Below are 20,587 nucleotides of genomic sequence, written 5' to 3'. Positions count from 1 at the left end.
TCTTTCTTTCTTTCCTTTCTTTCTTTCTTTCTTTCTTTCTTTCTTTCTTTCTTTCTTTCTTTCTTTCTTCCTTCCTTCCTTCCCTTCCTTCCTTCCTTCCTTTCCTTCCTTCCTTCCTTCCTTCCTTCTCTTTCTTTCTTTCTTTCTTTCTTTCTTCTTTCTTTCTTTCTTTTCTTATCTTTCTTTTCTCTTTCTTTCCTTTCTTTTCTTTCTTTCTTTCTTTCTTTCTTTCTTTCTTTTCTTCCTTCCTTCCTTCCTTCCTTCCTTCCTTCCTTCCTTCCTTCCTTCCTTCCTTCCTTCCTTCCTTCCTTCCTTCCTTCCTCCTTCCTTCTTCCTTCCTTCCTTCCTTCCTTCCTTCCTTCCTTCCTTCCTTTTCTCTCTTTCTTTTTCTTTCCCTTCCAACTTAGAATCAATAGTAAGTATTGATTCCAAGGGCAGAAGAGTGGTAAGGGTCAAGAAATGTGGGTCAGATGACCTGCCCAGGGTCACATAGCCAGGAAGTATCTCAGGCCAGATTCAAACCCAGGACCTCCATCTTTAGGGCTGACTATCCATTATTTCCTCCCTGCCCTCTCTGTGAGATTCTTGCCTGTGCCCTTCAACAAATGTTCTAAAATGAGTTCACTCAGTGTACTGAGAACCTTCCTCACTTTTTCCTAAAATCATGAGGATACCAGGGGAGTACTAAGCCTGTCTTACTGTATGTACAAGTCCATTCTCTCTCTTTTTTTAGTCATCAATTTTCTTAATGATCTCTCCTACTCCTGTTCCTTTTTAAAGATCCTTATTTATCATGTGTTATAAGTTGCTAACCTTCACATATAATAAGCATTTTTGATTCTTTGGAGACTATTGTAGTCTCTCTGTCATAGATATATAACACTATTGGAAGTAGGTTAATATTGACAATCAAGATAGGCTTTCATTTTAGGGAGAAGTTTGGGATCATTAAAGGAAGCCTTGCAATTTCTAAAAGACAATCTAGCTTGCTCTTCTCCTCCTGTTCAGTTAGAGTATCAGCCCAAGATAAATGAAACCTGGGCAACTGGCATTCTTCATCCACTTTGCTTTTCCAAAGTGTGTACAGATTTTTTAGTCTTTCTTTTGAATTATCATCAGTCTCTTCCAGGAGGCCCTTCAATGACAGAGGGCTTGATGCAACCAGCTTTTTGTTAGCTTCATGCAGATACATTTGGAAAACTATTTACAGGGAATCCTGCTTTAGCTTATTTTTAATGTTTCACCAGTGTTTTAGGTCATGGAGGATAAAACATCAGAATAGGACTTTATGGAAGCTTAGCACTAATGAAAAGCTAGTAAATACACACACACACACACATATAAATGTATAAATTAATATGTAACGTAGTATCAGTGCTGACAGGGCTGTGCAATTGGGGTTAAGTGACTTGCCCAGGGTCATCCAACTAGGAAGTATCTGAGATCAGATTCAAACCTAGGTCCTCCTGACTCCAGGCTTGGTGCTCTATCCATTGTGCTATCTAGCTGCCTTTGTTCTGAACTCTTTATGGTTCTCAGAGATTAGGTAACCTTAATATTCCCAACTTCATCTCTCTTTGGGTCACTATATTTTTCTTATTAGTCTAAGGGATGTGATTAGCATGGATTTACCCAATTATAATTCATCTTGAGCCTTTATCTATAAGAAACTGCTTCCTTCCTTAATCTGGAAATTAGTTACTTGCTTTCATGGTATTATGGAGTTAGCATCTATGGAAAAAGACATGCTTACTGTCTATAGTGTTTTTTCACCTTTGTTTCTTTGTTTTCTTCTTTATTTCTTTGTTTCCTTCTTTCTGACTTACTCTTTTTTTGTTGTTGTTGTTCTTTTGTAAAACAATATTCAATAGAACTTCTAGCATATAGTTTCCCTTTCTGGAACTTGTCCCAAGCTCACATAGAGACTGATTGAAAACATAGGAGTTTTAGGATAAGTTTAAGATAAACACATTCAGAGGCAGCTAGTTGGCACAGTGGAGATAGAATGCCCAGTCCAGAGTTAAGAAGACTCATTCTCCCAAGTTCAAATATGATCCTGGGGAAGTCACTTAATCCTTTTTGCCTCAATTTCCTCATCTATAAAATAATCTGGAGAATGAAATGGCAGACCACTCCTATCCCTTTGTCAAGAAAATCCCAGTTGGTGTCAGGAAGAGTAAGACTCTTCTGAAATGACTGAACAACAATCCAGGTCCAGCCTTGGAAACTCCCAGGAATCTCAAATTTAATAGTCATTAAAACTTTTCCAATGCAGAAATGAGCATTTATCCCCAGTATTGCCACCAAAACTCTGCCCCTCTACTATAGCCTACCTGGGCACAATCTAGATCTTGGGAGTTTGTGTAGCTGGTATTTTTCCATTTGATGTCCTGCAGCTGGCAGGGATCCTTGATTATTTCTCAGCTAGTTTATTGCTCATGGAGCAGGGGGAGTGAATTCAAAGGCAGGTCCTGGCACCAGGGACTGCTCCTTCAGCTGTCAGTTATACTTCTCCCATCCCTGACCTTGAAACTCCCCCACAACACATTCCCTTTGGCTGCTATATGTCACTTCCTTCTCTGTCTCTTCTAATCACCATCCAGTCTTGTCTAATCCTCACCCAGGAAAGTGAGTATGCCAAATATATATAGATGACTTAGAAATGTTCCATCCATTGACTGAACCCTACTTTTCATGGTAGCTGTTGGAAATCTTCCTCCTATGCACCCATGCACAGAAGCCTAACATCTATAGCCTTCCTAATAGGGCAGAATATTCTTGGGATCATTCTCCTGATTGCTACTGGAGATGCTTGGGATCCTCCCAGCTTTCCATTCCCTCTCTGATACTCCTCTAGTTTTGGGAGCCCCACTTCCACTACTGTGGTCTGGTACAGGCTTGTGTTAGGGGGAGATTTTGCTTCCACCTCTAGAACTTAAACAGAGAAGGATGGGGGAGATGTAGTGGCAGAGCAAAAAAGAAAAGTCTAGTATCAAGAATTGAGAAATAGGAATGTTTTCTTGTTGAAACAATGCTATAAACGAAGTTTAAGCTTTTATATAGTACTTATAATAATCCTGTTCAGTGATATTGTCGATTAAATAGACTTGTGAGTTCCTCATCACTCTTCTGGGAACCTAATCACCATTTAATTTTCACTTTTAAATTTTATTTAATTGATTAATTAAGAAAATGTTTCCATGGTTACAGGATTCATGTTCTTTCCCTCCCCTCTTCCTGCCTCCCCTCCCTTAGCTGACACACAAATCCACTGGGCTTTACATGTGTCATTGATCAGGACCTATTTCCATATTATTATTATTTGAACTAGGGTGATGATCATTTAGAATCTACATCCCCAATCATATCCCCATCAAACCATGTGATCAAGCAGTTGTTTTTCTTCTGTGTTTCTACTCCCACAGTTCTTCCTCTGGATGTAGATAGTGTTCTTTCTTTTAAGTCCCTAACCACCATTTATAATGTTATTTATATGAGAAAACAATCATCTCACAAATGAACTTCTGAAACCCAGTTTGTAAATTTGTAACTACCTTGGTAGGCCTTGGTAAGTGAATCAGGTCTGGTATATAGTAGGCATTTATTTATTTATTCACTCATTCATTTATTTATCTATCTATCTATTTATTTATTTGTTTATTATTATTATTATTTTTAAACCCTTACCTTCCATCTTGGAGTCAATACTGTGTATTGGCTCCATGGCAGAAGAGTGGTAAGGGCTAGGCAATCGGGGTCAAGTGACTTGACCAGGGTCACACAGCTAGGAAGTGTCTGAGGCCAGATTTGAACCTAGGACCTCCCATCTCTAGTCCTGGCTCTCAATCCACAGTTGCCTCCTATAGTTGGCATTTGACAAATGTTTGCAGAATTGAGAGGGGGCAATATGAATAGAGGAACGGGTCTCTGAGTCGGGAAAACCTGGGCATATCTCATTTGTGACATACATTGGCCTCATTTAGCCTGGGCAAGTCCTTTAAAATCTGAATGGGCCAAATGGCTCTCAAAGACTGTAAATTGCTGAAGGTGCTGCTCTGTATTGGTAGAGGGAGTTTCCTCTTCTGAGAGTTCCCGATGGCAATAGAAACCCAGGCTCAGTCCCTATTGACACGAACTGAAATGAAGTCAGTTCCATTCAATTAATTGGACTGCTTGGCAGCTAAGCCTCTTATTTTTGTAGGGCCCCTTTGACAGCTTTGGAAGTTCCCACATGGAAGGAAGGTTGAATCATTCTATTCCTCACTTGACTTATTTGGATGTGAAGTCATTTGGAAGGGGTTCAGGCACAAGCTGATGCCGCTGGCTCGGGGCTCCAAGTTCTCAGGAGAGTGCCTGGAGAACAAGGTCAACACAACCCATTTCCATGACTGCACACAATGGCCCAACGGCACACCTAGCTAGTTCATTTATAAAGAACACCTGGTCCTGCTGGCGAGCTGATTCAGGAGGGTAAGAGGGGAGAAACGAATCTTTTCTGGGGCCAGATTTTGCCTCTACAGCTTCGGTCCGGCTCCGTCTACTTCCGCCCCAATGAGGAACAGAATGAAAGTGGGTTTCAGCGTCAGATTCCGGGCTTAGGTTAGGGGTTTCTGGAGCTCGCGGGAGGAGACATTTTCTGGGATGAGTTTGACTGCTGAGGACAGTCATTTCATGGAGATTTTCATCTGGCCACAGGAGAACGCACTGAGTTCAGATAAGGCAAGAAATGGAACCAGGGGGTGCTGGGTCTGGGGCAAATCACACCCCGCGCCGAGCCAGCCCAAACAATGTTCTACAGGTGAAATCAAGTTGGAGCCAGGTCTGGGTAAGAAAGTCACACAATAGGAGAGCCTGAAGGGAGTGTATGTGGAATAGGGAGGGTGCTGTGCTTCGAAGATTGGAGGGTGGGGTGAGGGTGGGGAGGTCTTAGGGTTGATTGCACATAATAAGCCTCAGGTGATTTTTTTTTTTTTAACACTAGTTGTCTAGAGTTACCTACATACATCCTTCTTCCCAGACCTGCTATCTTCCGGCCTCACTGGCTAGCAGGATGTGCCCTTCCTTGGTCACCCTACAGAAGTACCAGGCTTGAAGCCATAGCCTACTTCACAAAATACCAGAAGCTCAGAATTCGAGACCTCTCCCTGAACGAGAACACCATTTGGACCATGCCCAACAGGAAAGGGAGGGAAGGAGGGAAGACCATCTAGCCACTGTCTTCTCCAGCACCTTTTCCTTCTTTTCCTCTCTTTTAAAAATTAATTAATTTTTGTGAAATCTTCTCCACCACCACCTCCCCATTATACATGTATTATTAGCATGCAAAACATACTTCCATATTATTCATTTTTGTAGGTGATGATCATATAAAACCTAAACCTCAAAGCATATACCCAAATAAACAAGTGAAAAATCGTTATGTTTTCACCTGCATTTCTATTTCAATAGTTCTTTCTCTGGAGGTAGATAGTATTCTTTTTCATAAGTCCCTCAGGATTGCCCTGCCTTTCTCTCTCTTTAGAAGCAGCTGTCTGGTGAAGTGGATAGAGCATTGGGCTTGGAATCAGAAAGACTCATCTTTATGAGTTCAAATCTGGTTTCAGACACTTATTGGCTGTATGATCTTGGGCAAGTCACTTATCCCTTTTTGTTTCAGTTTCCTCCTCTGTAAAATAAGCTGGAGAAGAAAATGGCCAACTACTCTAGCATCTTTACCTAGAAAATCCCAAATGGGGTCAGAGTCTGACATGAGTGAAAAATGACTAAATGACAACAAACAGGTGATAATCCAGCTTTTGTTTAAAAACCTCAGGTGAAGGAAAACCCAGTATCTAAGTGTTCTGGATTTAGTCAGAGAATATGAGTGCAAATTCTGGTACTCTCACTTAGTAGCTGTATGACTTTAAGACAAATCAAATAACCCCTGTAGATTTCCATTTTCTCACTTGTATGATGAACGGGTTGGACTAGATCCTCTTTAAGGTCTCTTCCAGCTGGAAATCTGTGATCCTGTGAACCTCCAAATACAAAGCTACATTTAGACAACTCTAGAATTTAGGAAAGTTATCCCTTTGTCAAACTAACTTCTGCTTTTTTGCCATTTTCATGATTTCCTTCCTAGTTCTTCTCTCTGAGTCTATCCAGAACAAATCAAATCCCTCTTATACCCCAGTCTTTTCAGATATCTGAAGTTTGCTCTCATGTGCAACGCCTCCCCTCTTCCCATTGAATCTTCTCCAAGTTAAACCTCTCCTAATTCCTTTAGCCAATTTTCAGATGACTTGATCAGCATATTCATTCATCACTCCTACATCTTCATCATCATCATCATCATCATTTATGAAACACTTGAGGGTTGGCAAAGTACTTTCCATACATTCCTCTTCTTTGAGTCTCTGAGGTGGGTGCTACTATTGTGATAATTTTCTAGATGAGGAAACTGAGTTTAAATGACTTCCCCAGGTTCTCACCGCATCCTCACTGTCCCCTTTTGAATGCTCTCTAGCTTTATCCAGTACTTCTTAAATGTAGCTCCCTGGCTAGGACAGCAGGACTCTGACCCTTATCCCAACTACTCCAGTGAGTTCATCCAGAAACATCCAGTCTGAATCTGATGGCTGGGGCAGGGAATGGAACAATATAATGTTAGCAAAAAGTGTCTCGGCCCCCTCTAGTTCTCTTTTTACAACATCATCAGGGCAAAAATAAAACAAAAATAGATGCAATTGAATGCTGAGAACCTTTGGCAGAGAGCTGGTTCAATCTGGCCCGGTCCAGTTAGTGACAGTTGCCTCACAGAGCTCTGATACTTGGATGGGAGTGACAGCTTGGAAATGAGTTTGGATTCAATGACTCAGGAGTCGCCCTGCGGCAGGGGAGGTGCTGGGGGAGGGGTGGCATGTTAGATCCTTAATCTCTCTTACCAGATCTGTCAAAACCATCGACATCAACACAAACAGGATGGGGGGATTCTTTGGTTCACTTTTAATGAGAACATCCATCTCTTCTCTCTAGCCAGAGCCTGAGCTAGTGATGAGGGATGATGGGTCTCTGCCCAGGAAACCATCTTACATTTTCAACTGGGAAGCCCAGTTTTTGGCTTCCTGGCAAAAAAAAAAAAACAACCAACAAGCAAAAAAACCAACATGGAGGATGTCCCAAGGATAGTGAAGTTCAAGGACTTTAAGTCCCAGCTTTTCTATAGCTGCAGGATGGAGTTAGTTTCTCTGTTTATTTGGCTCCGCTGTTTTTGAAAGATGAAAAGTGCTTTCACAATCATCAGATTAGAGATCCAGGAAACATCACACACACACACACACACACACACACACACACACACACAATGAAAAATTGATGGCTTCACAACAGGGAGACTTGGTCTTTGGGTTACTCCTGCCACCTACTGGACATTATCTGAACTGCAGAGTGTGTTGCAAATTCACTTCAATTCAATTCATTCATCTTTTGCTAAACTGCCTACTGTGAGCTCCAGGTGAGGCAATGGAAGAAGATTGACATTTTAGCCTACTTTTCCATGCTTTTCCAAGAGAATATTAAAAATAGACTGAGGATGGTTGATTTAGAGATGGGTGACACTTTCAATCCCCTGGAATGAGGAAACTAAGACTCAGAAAGGTTAATGTTCTATTTAAGTAAATATTTAAATTTAATAAGTCTATTTTAATAAATTTTATAATTTAACATATAATTATAAATAAAATTATAATAAGTCAATCAATTAAATATTTAATTTAAAATATGTAAATAAATAACTTGTCTAAAGTCACAGAGGCAAATTGTGCTAGATGCTGAGCATAAAAAGACAGGGGAAAAAATGGAAAATCTGGGGGAGAAGAGGGGAGAGGGAGATGGTTGGGATATAATCTATAATCTTTTTTTTTTTTTAAACCCTTACAGAGCTGAAAGAAATGATGAACTGGAGGATTTCTATGTGAATTGGAAAGACCCCCAGGAATTGATTCAGAGCAGAAATTGATGAAAGAAAAGGAGTTTGCTTACTTGTCCTGAGAAGAGAAGACCTAGGGGAGAGAGGAAAGAACCACATGATAGTTGACTTTAAATGTTTGAAGGACTGCCCCTTAGAAGAAGGATGAGTCTTGTTCAGCTTGGCCTCAGAAGAGAGAACCAAGAACAATGGGTAGGAGTTTCAAAGAAATAAGCAAAATGTCCTAATAATTAGAGCTATTTCAAAAGTGAAATAGTATGCCTCAAGAGATAGTGGATCCCCTTTTACTAGAAATCTTTATAGAGAGACTGGATGACCATTTGTCTATAAGGGTGGGGAGTGTCATTTGAATCAATCAATCAATTATTCCATTCCTCTTTGAAAAACCTGATGAAATGCTCTGGCTCTGATACCTTTATCAATTGAGGACACCTCCATAGAACTGCTCACTCAATCGAAGGCATCAAACAAGTCCTTAATCAATTTGGAAGTAGCAAAAACTATTGAATGGAATGAAATGATTCTACTCAGCAAGTATATTGGGATTGGCTAGGGAGATTCAGTCATTCCATGGGGGACTTGTATAAAAACAAAAAGCTAGCTTGGAATTGGATATTTCTAACAGCCAGCAAGCATAGAAAGGAATTCCAGCTTCGCCTTTGAGATGCAGTCCCTTGGGGAGAAAGAAGGAGAGAGAGCTTTTGTTTCCTGCTCTGTACCCCCAACCTGAGGATGATCTTATGAACTTCAAAGGGTTGGGAGATTTGGGACTTCCCATGGGTGTCCTACTACTATCCTGGACACAGCTGTGGCTGAAGGCAACATCTGCGCTGGGAGGTGAGGATAAACTAGTCTAGGAAGTAGCAAATTACAAATGTAAAAACCACTTTTAGCTTGTGGGCTATACAAGAACAGGTGGCAGGCCATAGTTGACCGTGGGCCAAAACAAGTTTGCTGACCCTGAATTAAATACTCTGAAGAAAGACAGTTTCAGGATTCCATTAGAAGACAACAGAACTCTATACCATGCTTAAGGGGGAACGTAATGAAAACCCTATAAGGAGAGAAAAGAACTTCCAGCAACTAGGAGCTACACGTTAAACCCTTTGATACATTTGCATTCAAAATTTGGGTCTACTTTCCCCTTGTGCTTCCAGTTTGGGGTTATGTTTATAACAGCTCTTCCTATTATATGACTTCAGGAAATACCAATTTCTAAATGTTGGTTGTCAGTGTGGCTCACAGACGTCAACTGATAAGTGACAGAGGAGTGGTGTACTGATGGGGCTCAAGGACCGCCTCAATTCCTCAGGGTTAACTCTAGGGGAGCAGGAGCCAGCTTTAATAGCCATCCAACCTGCCAGTTTGGTTGGGGTTGAGAGAGTGAACTCGGAACCTGTTTACATGTCAGTTATATTATAGAAGGAATTCTTCTTCAAGTATGGATTGGTTTTAGGTGGTTTCAAAGATTCTTTCCCATTCTGAGATTCTGTGATTCTTTAATTCTAAGTTTGTGGAGGAATAGGGAGCTACTGAAGATTTTTTTTAAAGAAGATGAATGATATCAATAAGCTAGGCAGAATATTATTTGTCTTACTTTAACACCAACAAAACAAAGTAGATCATGAATTCTCAATAATGTGATCATTAGGAACTGTCTTCATCCCAGATAATTAGAGACTTCTAAGTGGTCTTTTTTTTTTTTTAAAAGACCCTTGACTTCTGTCTTAGAATCAATACTAGATATTGGTTCCAAGGCAGAACAGTGGTAAGGGCTAGGCAATGAGGGTTAAGTGACTTGCCCAGGGTCACAGAGCTAGGAAGTGTCTGAGGCCAGATTTTTTTTTTAACCCTTCCTTTCCATCTTAGATGATGGATACTGGATACTGTGTATTGATTCCAAGGCAGAAGAGTGGTAAGGGCTAGGCAATGGGGGTTAAGTGACTTGTCCAGGATCACACAGCTAGGAAGTATCTGAGGCCAGATTTGAACCTAGGACCTCCCCTCTCTAGGCCTGGCTCTCAATCCACTGAGCCCCCCTGCTGCCCCCCTGCTATCATTTCAGCATTTGCTTGGACACCAACCAAATCCCAGAAGAAATGACTTGTAGTTGATATCAAAGACAATGGACAGATGAATAAATAAGTCTGTAGCATGTTCCTGTTAGTGACTTTTAGGGGAGAAATAAAGTACATTTTAGAGGATGACTATTTCCAGAAAAGGATGTGATTCTGGTATATAGCAAGGGTATATAGGCCTAAGATAGGAACAGAGAAAATGCTGCATTATTACCCTGAAATATAAAAGAAATCAGAAGATGGCTGCAGAGGTGTGAGAAGACCTTAAGGAAGTTTGATAACAAGACTTAGACAAGAACTAAACAAGATCAGAGGATCTCCAAGAATTGGGGGCATTCAAGTTGGAAGGGATCTTAGAAAGTCTCCTTAATTCACAGAAGGAGAAAGTGAAATGCAGAGATGTTAGTGACCTGTTCAGGAAAATACAAGTGGCAGAGACAGGATTTGAACCCAGACTCTCTGATTCTAAATCTGTTTAGTTTATGATGATGATGAGAAAGTGAGAGTTTTCATTGACACTGGTGGAAAGAAAGCCTTTGCCAGCAAGGGTTTAGCTAAATGTGCAAACATGGTTAGATATAAAATATCTATGCCTTTGAGTAGGAAACATTAAGTATGCTGATGTCATGTAAGAATTATTGATTTTCCTGGGCTAGTGGCATAGGAAGTGTAGTATTGCCAAGGCTTCAGTAATTGTTCACTCTGTTATAACTTGGTATAGTGGGCCACATCCTGAATTTGGAGTCAGAGGACCTGAGTTTGAATCTTGGATTTGACATTTAGTGACTCTGTGATCTTGGGGAGATCATTTGACTTTCCTAAGCTTCTGTTTCCTCATCTATAAAATGAGAGTGTGCTAAGGATCCTTCCAAATCTAAATCTATGATCTAATGAATTATGTGGTATGATAATCACCTTGGTCAGTATTCTATTATGCTATCAATTTTGTTTTTATTTATTTTATTCTATTATTATTTTAGAATATCTCCATTTGATTTTATCATCCTTATTTAATTTAGTTTGTGTTGTTTCTTTGTGAGTAGTCCCACTTTCTGCCTGAGGCCTTTCATGCCTGGTTGCCATTCTTGGAGATGCCATAAAAGCTTAGGAAGATCCTTCTTCTGGTTGTACATAATTTAAAGACTTTCTATGGGAAAAAAATGAAGAGCTTTCTAACATTTTCCAAAGTTGTGAGTACTTTTTCCTCCAAGATTACCTTGAATTAAATTTGTATTTGTCTTTCATATTGCTAATGCTATTGCTATCTACCACAGAGACTCTTATTGGCTCAGATAAGTTGGTTCAGACCGCCTGATCCTGTATCCATTCTGTAACCACTGAGGTTTTTGTGGGTTTAGATCTGGAGAAGCCTGGCTTCTAATTAGGGGGATTAGGTTCCATTCTCACCCTGTTTGACTAACAACTCCTCCTTCTCCTTAATATCCCAAGGTTAATTATGGTTTGAGTTATGGCTCATGTCTGGGTTTCCCCAAAGGGGAAAATAGAAAGGATACCTAATGCATAATAAGATTCCAGTATGGAACAGGTAATTTATCCCTACAGAGAAAGCAAACACTAAGTCGAGAAAAATAACAACATGCATTAAATAGAACAATTTAAAAAGGATCCAGGAGCTTAATTTATTTCTATGGGAGTCTGGTAAACTCACTAAGACATAAAATAATTTGAAAGACTGCTAATTAACTATTGTACATTCCATCTCAACATAGGCCCCGTCCAGTTAAAGAATTAAGCTTGATATTCTTTCAGGTAGTGAGGACAACCTTTTTCTCCACATACTATTTCATGCTTCTTAAAGCTGCTTCCTTTCTTAGGAGGCTGATTTTCTGATTCCATCCTTCCTTTGTAAGTCTCTCTGTTCCCAATGTATATACTCCCCATTGCTATCATCTCCTAGAATGCCTTTGGTTGCTACCACCACCATCAAAAATCCACAAACTTTTTAAACTTATAAGGTTGTTGCCTCTCTTAAACATATGTCCCGTGGGAGATGAGCTCGACCAAGATGAAAAAAAAGAACAAACATAAAAAGTAGGAGGGGAGAGTCAGGGCAACTGCCCTCATAGCAGGAAGGCAAGAGAGAGTGACAGAGAGCTCAGTCACTTATTTTGTTTATCTGCTGAATTTGGGGTCAGTAGCCAGTTAGGGAGATCTTCATCGTTTTCCCATGGAAAGTCTTTAAATTATGTACAACCAGAAGAAGAAATTTTCCTAAGCTTTTATGCCATCCCCAAGAATGGCAATCAAGCATGTGATAAGGAGGGGATGGGGTGGCATTGTAAGAGGGGGAAGACTCCATTCCCTTTATCACCTTTCTCCCCTTATCATAAATTTCTCATTTTACCCCTCTATTAGAGCATATATGTTGTCTTCTCTACTAGAATGTAAACTCCTTTGAAGGCAGGGACTGTTGTCTTTGTCTGTGTATCCCCAGCTTTTCTAGTTTGCCTGGCACACAGTAAAGTTTAATAAATGCTTGTTGATTGATTGATTGATAGTCGTATATACATATATTCTTTTATTGTGCACTTTCTGAATCAAGAATGGCATTCTGGGAATAGGGTTATTATATGCTACCTATGATGGAAATAGGCTGTGGGTAGATCTATGATTCAGATATCATTCACGTAAATCCTACAGTTAAGTTATGAAATATGATGAGTCAACTACTTTGCATTACTACCAGTAAGTCAATAAGTATCTACTATGTACCAGGCACTGTGCTAAGCCCTGAGGATACAAAGAAAGGCAAAAGATAGTCCTTGCTCTCAAGGACCAGACTAATGGGAGAAAGAACATGCAAATAACCATGTACAAACCATCTTGTTAAATAGGAGATCATTGACAAATTGGAGATGATAAAGAGAGAGAAGGCACTAGGATTAAAGTAGAATTGGGAAAGGCTTTTTGCAGAAGGGGGATTTAAGTAGATACCCAAAGCTACCAAGGAAACTGGGAGGCAGAGATGAGGAAAGAGTTCCAGACATAGAAAAGAGCAGAAAAAATGCCCAGTCAGGCAGTAGAGTGTCCTCAGCAAGGGACAACCAGGAGGCCATTGTCATTAGATCATAGAGTATGTGGAACAAGATGGCATCAGGGGTAAGAATACTAGAAAGCTTGGAAGGTGTTGGATTATGGAGGGCTTTGTAAGCCAAACAAAGGATTTTATATTAGATCCTAGAGGCAATGGGGAACACTGGCATTTATTGAATGGGGGGTGGGTGAAATGGTTAGACTAGTATTTTAGAAAGTCTACTTTGACAGCTGAGGGGAGAATGGACTGGAGTGGGTAGAGGTTTATAGCAGGGAGGCCATCTGGCAAATTGTTGCAGTAGTCTAGGTATGATGTGATAAGGGCCTGTACCAAGAGTGGTGGCAGTGTCAGAAGAGAAAAGGTAAGTGTTTGTAAGACATGTTACAAAGGTAAAATCAATTAGACTTGACAACAGATGGAAATAGGGAGTGAGAGTTGGAGGAGTCAAGGATGATGGTGAGGTTATAAGCCTACATAACTGGCAGAATGATGGTACATTCTATAGTAAGAGAGAAGCTAGGAAGAGGGGAGAATTTTTGGGAAAAGATGAGTTCAAATTACACTAAGAAAATGAGTTAGATATTAGACAAGTCAAATTTAGAATGTTTACAATTTATCCAGGCATGACCTGGATGGAGATCTAGCAAAGGAGAATGAGAAGAGGTCAGACAGGTAGGAAGAGAACCAGGGTAGACCAAAAACTTAGGGGAAGAGAATATCAAGGATATGAGAGTGGTAGTGTTAAAGGCTGAAGGGAGGTCAAGAAAGATGAGGATTGAGAAAAGGCAGGATTGGGCAAGTAAGAGATCAATGTGGGGATAGTTAGGTAGTTCAGGGGATTGAGATCCAGTTCTAGAGACTTGTGTGAACTTTATATTATTCCACCTATTGGAGTATTGTAAACACACTATCCTCTTAGAAAAGCCTTTAATCTTCTTCAAAGACCTTGTGGGGAGGTCTTTGAACTCCCTCTGGCACAGGCCAGCTGGGAGAAATCCTATACCCTCTTTCTCTCTCTTCTCCTTAATTTCTTCCCTCTATGTTATTTAAAATCACCATGAATTTCCAAACTGACTTGGGTATTTTATTTGGGATTTTCTCTGGCCACCAAATTAACTTAGATTAGGGCACAACCCTAAAATTATCCTTACACTTGAGGTCTTGGGTTCAAATCCAAACTCAGGCATTTCTTAGTTGTATGACCCTGGCAAGTCAATGAATCTCCATTGCCTCGCCCTTACTGTTCTTTTGCGTTGGACATTCTAAGATGAAAGTTTAAAGGTTTGAGAGAGAGAGAGAGAGAGAGAGAGAGAGAGAGAGAGAGAGAGAGAGAGAAATCAGTGTCAGTTAAATGATAAGGTCAGAAACCAGATTGCAAAGAGAGTGAGAGGAGAGGAAATAGAGTCATCCTTCTCAAGTTTAGTTATAAAAGGGAGAAAAGATATGGGACAATAGCTAGGGGAGATAGATGGATCAAGTGAGGGTCTTTTTTTTTTTTTTAAAGGATGAGTGATTTGTAGATAGTCAGGAAGTGATCAATAGAGAGAATCAAGATATTACCAACCATCTATTGTTAATCTCAATGATTGTCTTTAAATATAAAATTTGAAGAAGGTATTTCTTGTTTAACAACATTCTGAACTTAATGAAATTGATGAAATCCCATATATATTATGGGCATGACATATATATTGATACATGTATATGTATAAATATGTGTTTTTACATATGTGGGCATGTATGTGTGTGTGTGTGTGTGTGTGTGTGTGTATAGCTAAAGATTTCCTCTAGTGTTTGCCATTCTGTGCTCTGCTGTTGCCAGCAGGACTGCTTAGCTTGACTCCCTCCCATTAAATGTGCCTGGACACAAGCAGCTGGCAAAGATACGGCAAATATCAGCAAGTAATTACCAGGTTCCAGATTCCTGGTTCCAAAGCCCCTCTGAGGATACTAACTCAGTCAAAAGAAACCATTGAATTGGGAAAGAAATGTCTGCCATAAGAACAAGCTACTAATTGGCAAATCATTGCTGGGTATTCCCAGGTAGCGAAGCCACCAGCAAATACCTGGAGTGAGGCTTCATTGTCAAGCCACAATTAGACATCTCAATTTTTGGCTTTATACTGTTCGCAACCTTCCTGGCCAAAGTTTTTGTAACATATTAAAAAAATTTGCCATTATGTTTAAATGATGGCAAAACCACAAAACTAAAAAAATATCAGCAATGAACTGTAAGCAAACTGGATTTGTATGTAAAGGTCAAAGCCAGTTGGGTCATGTGGGTGACAAAACCAGTCACCTGTTTATACTATAACATGTATGGGCTACTTTGAGACCTCCATGGGATGACGGATGGCGAATGGAGGGGATTTGTAGAAGCTTTGAGTGCTGATCAGGAGTGGGTCCCAGCAAGCCTGCAGGGAATAGTGTGCATTGAGAGAGCTGGTGGGAGATGCCAAATCAGGGGATTTGGGGAGACAAAGTCAATTTCCAGGGTACAAAATAATGATATTGCTAATCCTTTAGGAAAAGGGACTCTGTTATAGCCTGGTGCAATGGAAAGTACACTGGATTTGGATTCAGAGGACCTGGATTTGAATGCTGACTTTTAATATTGGCTACTTCTACAACCTTGGGTAGGTCATTTAACTTCTCTTCATGTTTCCTTATCTGTAAGATGGGAGCACCATGTTGGAACATCCACAACCTTTAAGGTCCTTTTCTAAGATGTGATCCTATGAATAATGTAGCATGGGGACCATGTTAGCAAAATGTTTATTATATTGTGACTGAATAGCACAGTAATGTCACTGTGAATATTTTGAATATTGATGCTGCTGCTAACAATAATAAAAAACAACAACAACAAAGCTTTCTACGTGCCAGGCACTGGGATAAATGCTCTGTAATTATTATCTCATATCCTTAGACAACTCTGGGAGGTGGGTGCTATTTTTATCCCCATTTTACAGATGAAGAAATGGAGGCAAACAAAGGTTAAGTGCCTTGCCCAGGATCATACAGCTAGTGAGTGTCTGAGGTTGGATTTGAATGGTCTTTTTTTGTCAGGTAGGTAGTGCAGTGGATGGAATGCCAAGCCTCAGCTTCTTGAGTTCTTCAATGCCTCAGCTTCTTGAGTTCATATGCAGCCTTGAATTCTTACTAGCTGGTTGACCCTGGGTAAGCCACTTAACCCTGTTTGCCTCAGTTTCCTCATCCACAAAATAAGCCGGAGGAGGAAATGGCAAACCACTCCAGTATCATTTCCAAGGAAACCCTAAAAGGTGTCATGAAGAGTTGGCCCTCACTCAAATGACTGAACAACTCTCTGCCTCCAGGCCTGGCACCCTTAATCCACTGGATCTCCTAGTCACCTTGATAATATTTTGAGTAGTGTCAATACAAGTAGAGTCTAAATTTTCCATTAAATATAAGTTTTAAAATATATCCCAAATGAAATTGGCTGCCTTCTAAGGTAGTGCCTGGCACATAGTAGGTGCTTAATTAATTTTTATCATCTGATTTGTTGCATGTTAAGTGTGATTTATTACAACCAAGGGACAACTTAAAAAATAATAGCATAATATGCCTAACTTTGTAATTGAAATCAGGAAATGAAGAAATGGGAGATAAGGGTTTATTGAATAGGAATTAGATGTGCTTGGAATTTTGTTAAACCAAGGGTCACCTATATTAGGTTCTCACTCAAAATAAGACAAGGAACAACACCAAAAGAAGAAAAAAGAGTTTATTGTTTTTGAGTCAGTATGCAAAATGGTTAGGGAGTTAAGAGTAGGTAGATCTGGATTCAAATTTCTACCTCAGATGCTAACTAGTTGTGTGACCTTGGATAATTCCTTTAACCCCTGTGTGACTTGGTTTCCTTATCCAGAAAATTAAAGGACTGGAAACAAAGATCCTGTGACATCTACTGTTGCTTCAAGATATGTTTTGGATGTGGAACAGGTAGGCTAGCAAAGGGAATCACAACTGTTGTTCATGAAAGTCTTTAAAAACTTCACCAGAATAGCCTGTAACCTGAAAACAGTTGAGATACCCCATGTATATAAGGACAGGGAAGTGAGTTCCAGAATAAGTTGGGTTTCCTGAATTTGGAGGTAAAGAAATGAAATAGTTTTATTTCAATTGTTTGCAAGGGTTTTTTTTTTTTCCTAAGCATGTTCAGTTTGGTTCTATCAAGAATATAAGAACTGCCTTGAGGATAGCTAGATGACTCAGGGGATAGATAGCCAGGACTGGAGTCCAGAAGACTTAGGTTCAAATATGGCCCCAGACACTTCCTTGCTATGTGACCCTGGCAGGTCACTTAACTCCAATTGCCTAGCCCTTACTGCTCTTCTGCCTTGGGACTGATATTAGTATCAATTCTAAGACAGAAGGTAAGAGTTTTAAAAATTGCCTGGAAGTTCAGACCACTTATCCATTTCTGGACCAAAACACCAAGAAAAGCTTTGTGGAGGAACTCTTCTATCACGTCTTCTCCAAATTAAGGCATAATTAAAGTCCCAGTTGCCTGAGGCCCTTTTGTTTCATAAGCACTTTGGTGGTGTTTTTATAAATATATCTGATTTTATAGGATGGGATAGGAACTGAACTTGTGATTTCATGAATATAGGGAACATCTAGGTGTGGAAACTCCCTCTACTAATGGAAATCAGAATCTTTTCTGCAACTTTTAGTCTTAGAGAATTGCCTAGAGGTGAACAGATGGAGACTCAGATAGAAACAGAGGTTCACAAATTCATACATAAGGATCTGTGATGTTGTCTATGTTTTATCATATTTTAATTTATTTTGTTAAGTGTTTCCCAATTTCACTTTTATCTGGATTGGCTTTACTGGAGTAAAGTTATTTGAGGGTTTGACCCCCTTGGCCCTAGAAGATGGAAGACAGTAAGTGAGATTAAGTGGATTTGCCCCAAGTCACACAATCAAATCAGGACTAGAACTCAGGTCTTTACCTTCTTTTCAGCTACTCCACCATCTTGCCTCTTATCTGATTTTACAATAAAAACATCTGAAAAGTTTATTGGTATTATAGTTTTTATTATATTAAACTGTTCAGAGGGCTTTTTCTGTCTTAGGCACAGTCCTACAGGATAACATATAGGCCCTGCCCCCCAATATCCCAATTTATTTTAATAAGCAATTATAGTTTTAAAATCTCTAAATGTCTTCAATCCTGTCAAGCTCATTCTCCTCTGAGACATACCTTAATCTTTGGTTTCACAGTCTCTGTTGCTATTTGTTGATTCCCAATGGCCTGTATTCTTGAAGAAAGCCAGTGATTCAAAAATTGGAAATATTTAAAAGAAATTTAATCTTCTGGAGGCACAGAAATAACACAGAGAACAGCGTGCAACTGATTTGAATTCATTGTCTAAACTGCAAAGACTTGGAGAGTCATGGCCATGTCTTCACAGGACTGAATGGTAGATAGATAGCCTCCTACTGTTCAGGGAAGATTGGGAAGAGAAAGCAATTTAATATTGAGAAAATCTGTAGCAACAGATAAGAATCTATGGAGAAATAAAGAAAACAAAATCAGATTTATCAGACCACAAGGCAATGGATGACCTGTTGGGTGAGAAATTCCTTGTGAATAAACAGTTATTAAAATAACCATATTTAAGCAACATTTATCTGCTCAGCAAAAAAAAAAGTGGTATTTTAGAGCAATTTAGGGGACAATTTTACGCATTTATTTTTGGCTTTTCCTTTAGGAATTCTCCCTGGATTTTAGATTGTGCTCAAAATCCTGCCATGGTAGTTTTGCTTTAGCTTCTATTTATTTATTTTTATTTACTTTTTGTTTGTTTTTGCCTCAGCTTTCAGACTGTTTGGAGAAAGAAAAGGCATCCTAGGATGCTTATTTGTGTTGGAAAGGAAGGATGATATGGTACAAAAAGTCTTAAAGCAGGGATCTAGAAGATCTAGATTTGAATTTTGCCTCTGATAATAATAACAATAGCTGGCATTTACATAGTGATTTAAAGTGTATACAATTCTTTACTAATATTTTATTTTATCCTCACAAAATCTTTGGGAGATTGGTATATTATTATTACCATTTTATAGGTTAGGAAACTAAGGAGAAAGAGTTTAAGTGATTTCAGATTGGGTCTTACTAGCTGTGTGATCTTGGGAAAGTCACTTAAACTCTAAAACTCAGAAGACAGAGTTTAGAAGACTTTCCCAGGATCACACAGCTAGTAAATCCCAATTTGAACCCAGGTATTCCTGACTCCCTGCCAAGTATTCTATCCACTGTACCAACTAGTTGCCAGTATCATAGCTCTGCAATACCTACTTCATGGGAGTCAAATGAGATCAAGTGCTACATAAATGTCAGATATGATGATGTGATGATGATGATGTGTGGGCCATCCTATGTAGCTGAATTACAGGGATGTAGGCCACTTCTGGGGTCCTGGTATTGGCTCAGTGCTGAAGAAATTTTATTGGCTACTGAGCAGGAAGAGTTCCTCAGTATTATATATTTAAAAGAAGAAACAACTGCTACTCTTCTCTCTTTTCTCTTCTATCCTTCTCAATGTGTGGCTTGAAACTCTCTCTAGAAAGTCCTGCAAGGGATAGGTGAGCCCTCCCTCATCCTGGAAGAATTGAGCCTCCTTGGTGAACCTTTTCTGAGTTCGAGTGCCCAAAGGGCAAATTCAAGCTGTATGTGAGCCCCTAGAATTATCCGGGAGAGTGAAGGGAGAAAGTGCTGGCTTTGGGCAGCTGGACAGAGGGATGGGCAATGCAAAAAGTGTCCTCAGGCTCTGGGAAGAGGGAGACTGAGCAGCTCCCCAGTGCTGGCTCTGCACATGTGCCACATCTTCATCAACGCTGATGTGATTGTTCAGGTAAGCTCTAAATTGAGATCAAGTGTATTAAGTGGGGCTATATGAGCTGGATTAGATGGCAATTGAGGACCCTTTCCAAGTCTCACAAATTCTGTGATTCTTCCATGTGTTTCTTTACCTGATCCTGAGATGGGTATTCTTAACTTTGGCTTAGTTCCATTAAAGGAAATATTTCTAAGACTTTGGAAGCATGGGACGGAAAATAGACTGAAATCTGAAAAAAAAGGTCTTATGTGTCATTTCTTCCTTCCCGTTCATTTTATTGATGAACAATGTGAGGTCTAAAGGAGAGAAGTGACTTACCTGAAAGTCAAGTGGCTAGTAAATATCAGAGGCAAGATTCAAACACAGGTCCTCCAATTCCAAATCCAGCATTCTTTACTCTGTCAAGCTGCTTCCAATTCAGTGAAAGAAGTCTGAATTGATTTCATCAGAATACTGGGAAGAACAAGCCAAAATATTAAATAGCCATACTTAAAAAATAAGTCAGTTCAAAAAGTCAGATTTTGGGCCATTTTCCAGGCACACATCTTTAACATGATTGGAAAATCAATGTAATTTCTTTTTTTGCTTACATTTGATGAGGATTCTAAATTTCTTT

The 20,587-nt window shown here is 39.6% G+C and overlaps 1 long non-coding RNA gene across 1 annotated transcript in view; it reads left to right on the top strand.

The window, feature by feature from the left end:
- The first annotated feature begins 4,198 nt into the window (after positions 1-4,198).
- Positions 4,199-20,587, top strand: part of LOC103105363 (uncharacterized) — a 129,882-nt gene continuing 113,493 nt past the window's right edge. The window contains exons 1-2 of the long non-coding RNA XR_008917600.1: positions 4,199-4,470; positions 7,918-15,735. This is a non-coding gene — a long non-coding RNA (uncharacterized LOC103105363). The remainder of the gene's footprint in view (positions 4,471-7,917; positions 15,736-20,587) is intronic.

Source organism: Monodelphis domestica, chromosome 3 (genome assembly GCF_027887165.1).
Source record: "Monodelphis domestica isolate mMonDom1 chromosome 3, mMonDom1.pri, whole genome shotgun sequence".
Lineage (NCBI taxonomy): Eukaryota > Metazoa > Chordata > Mammalia > Didelphimorphia > Didelphidae > Monodelphis > Monodelphis domestica.
This window is presented reverse-complemented; position numbering and strand designations above follow the sequence as displayed.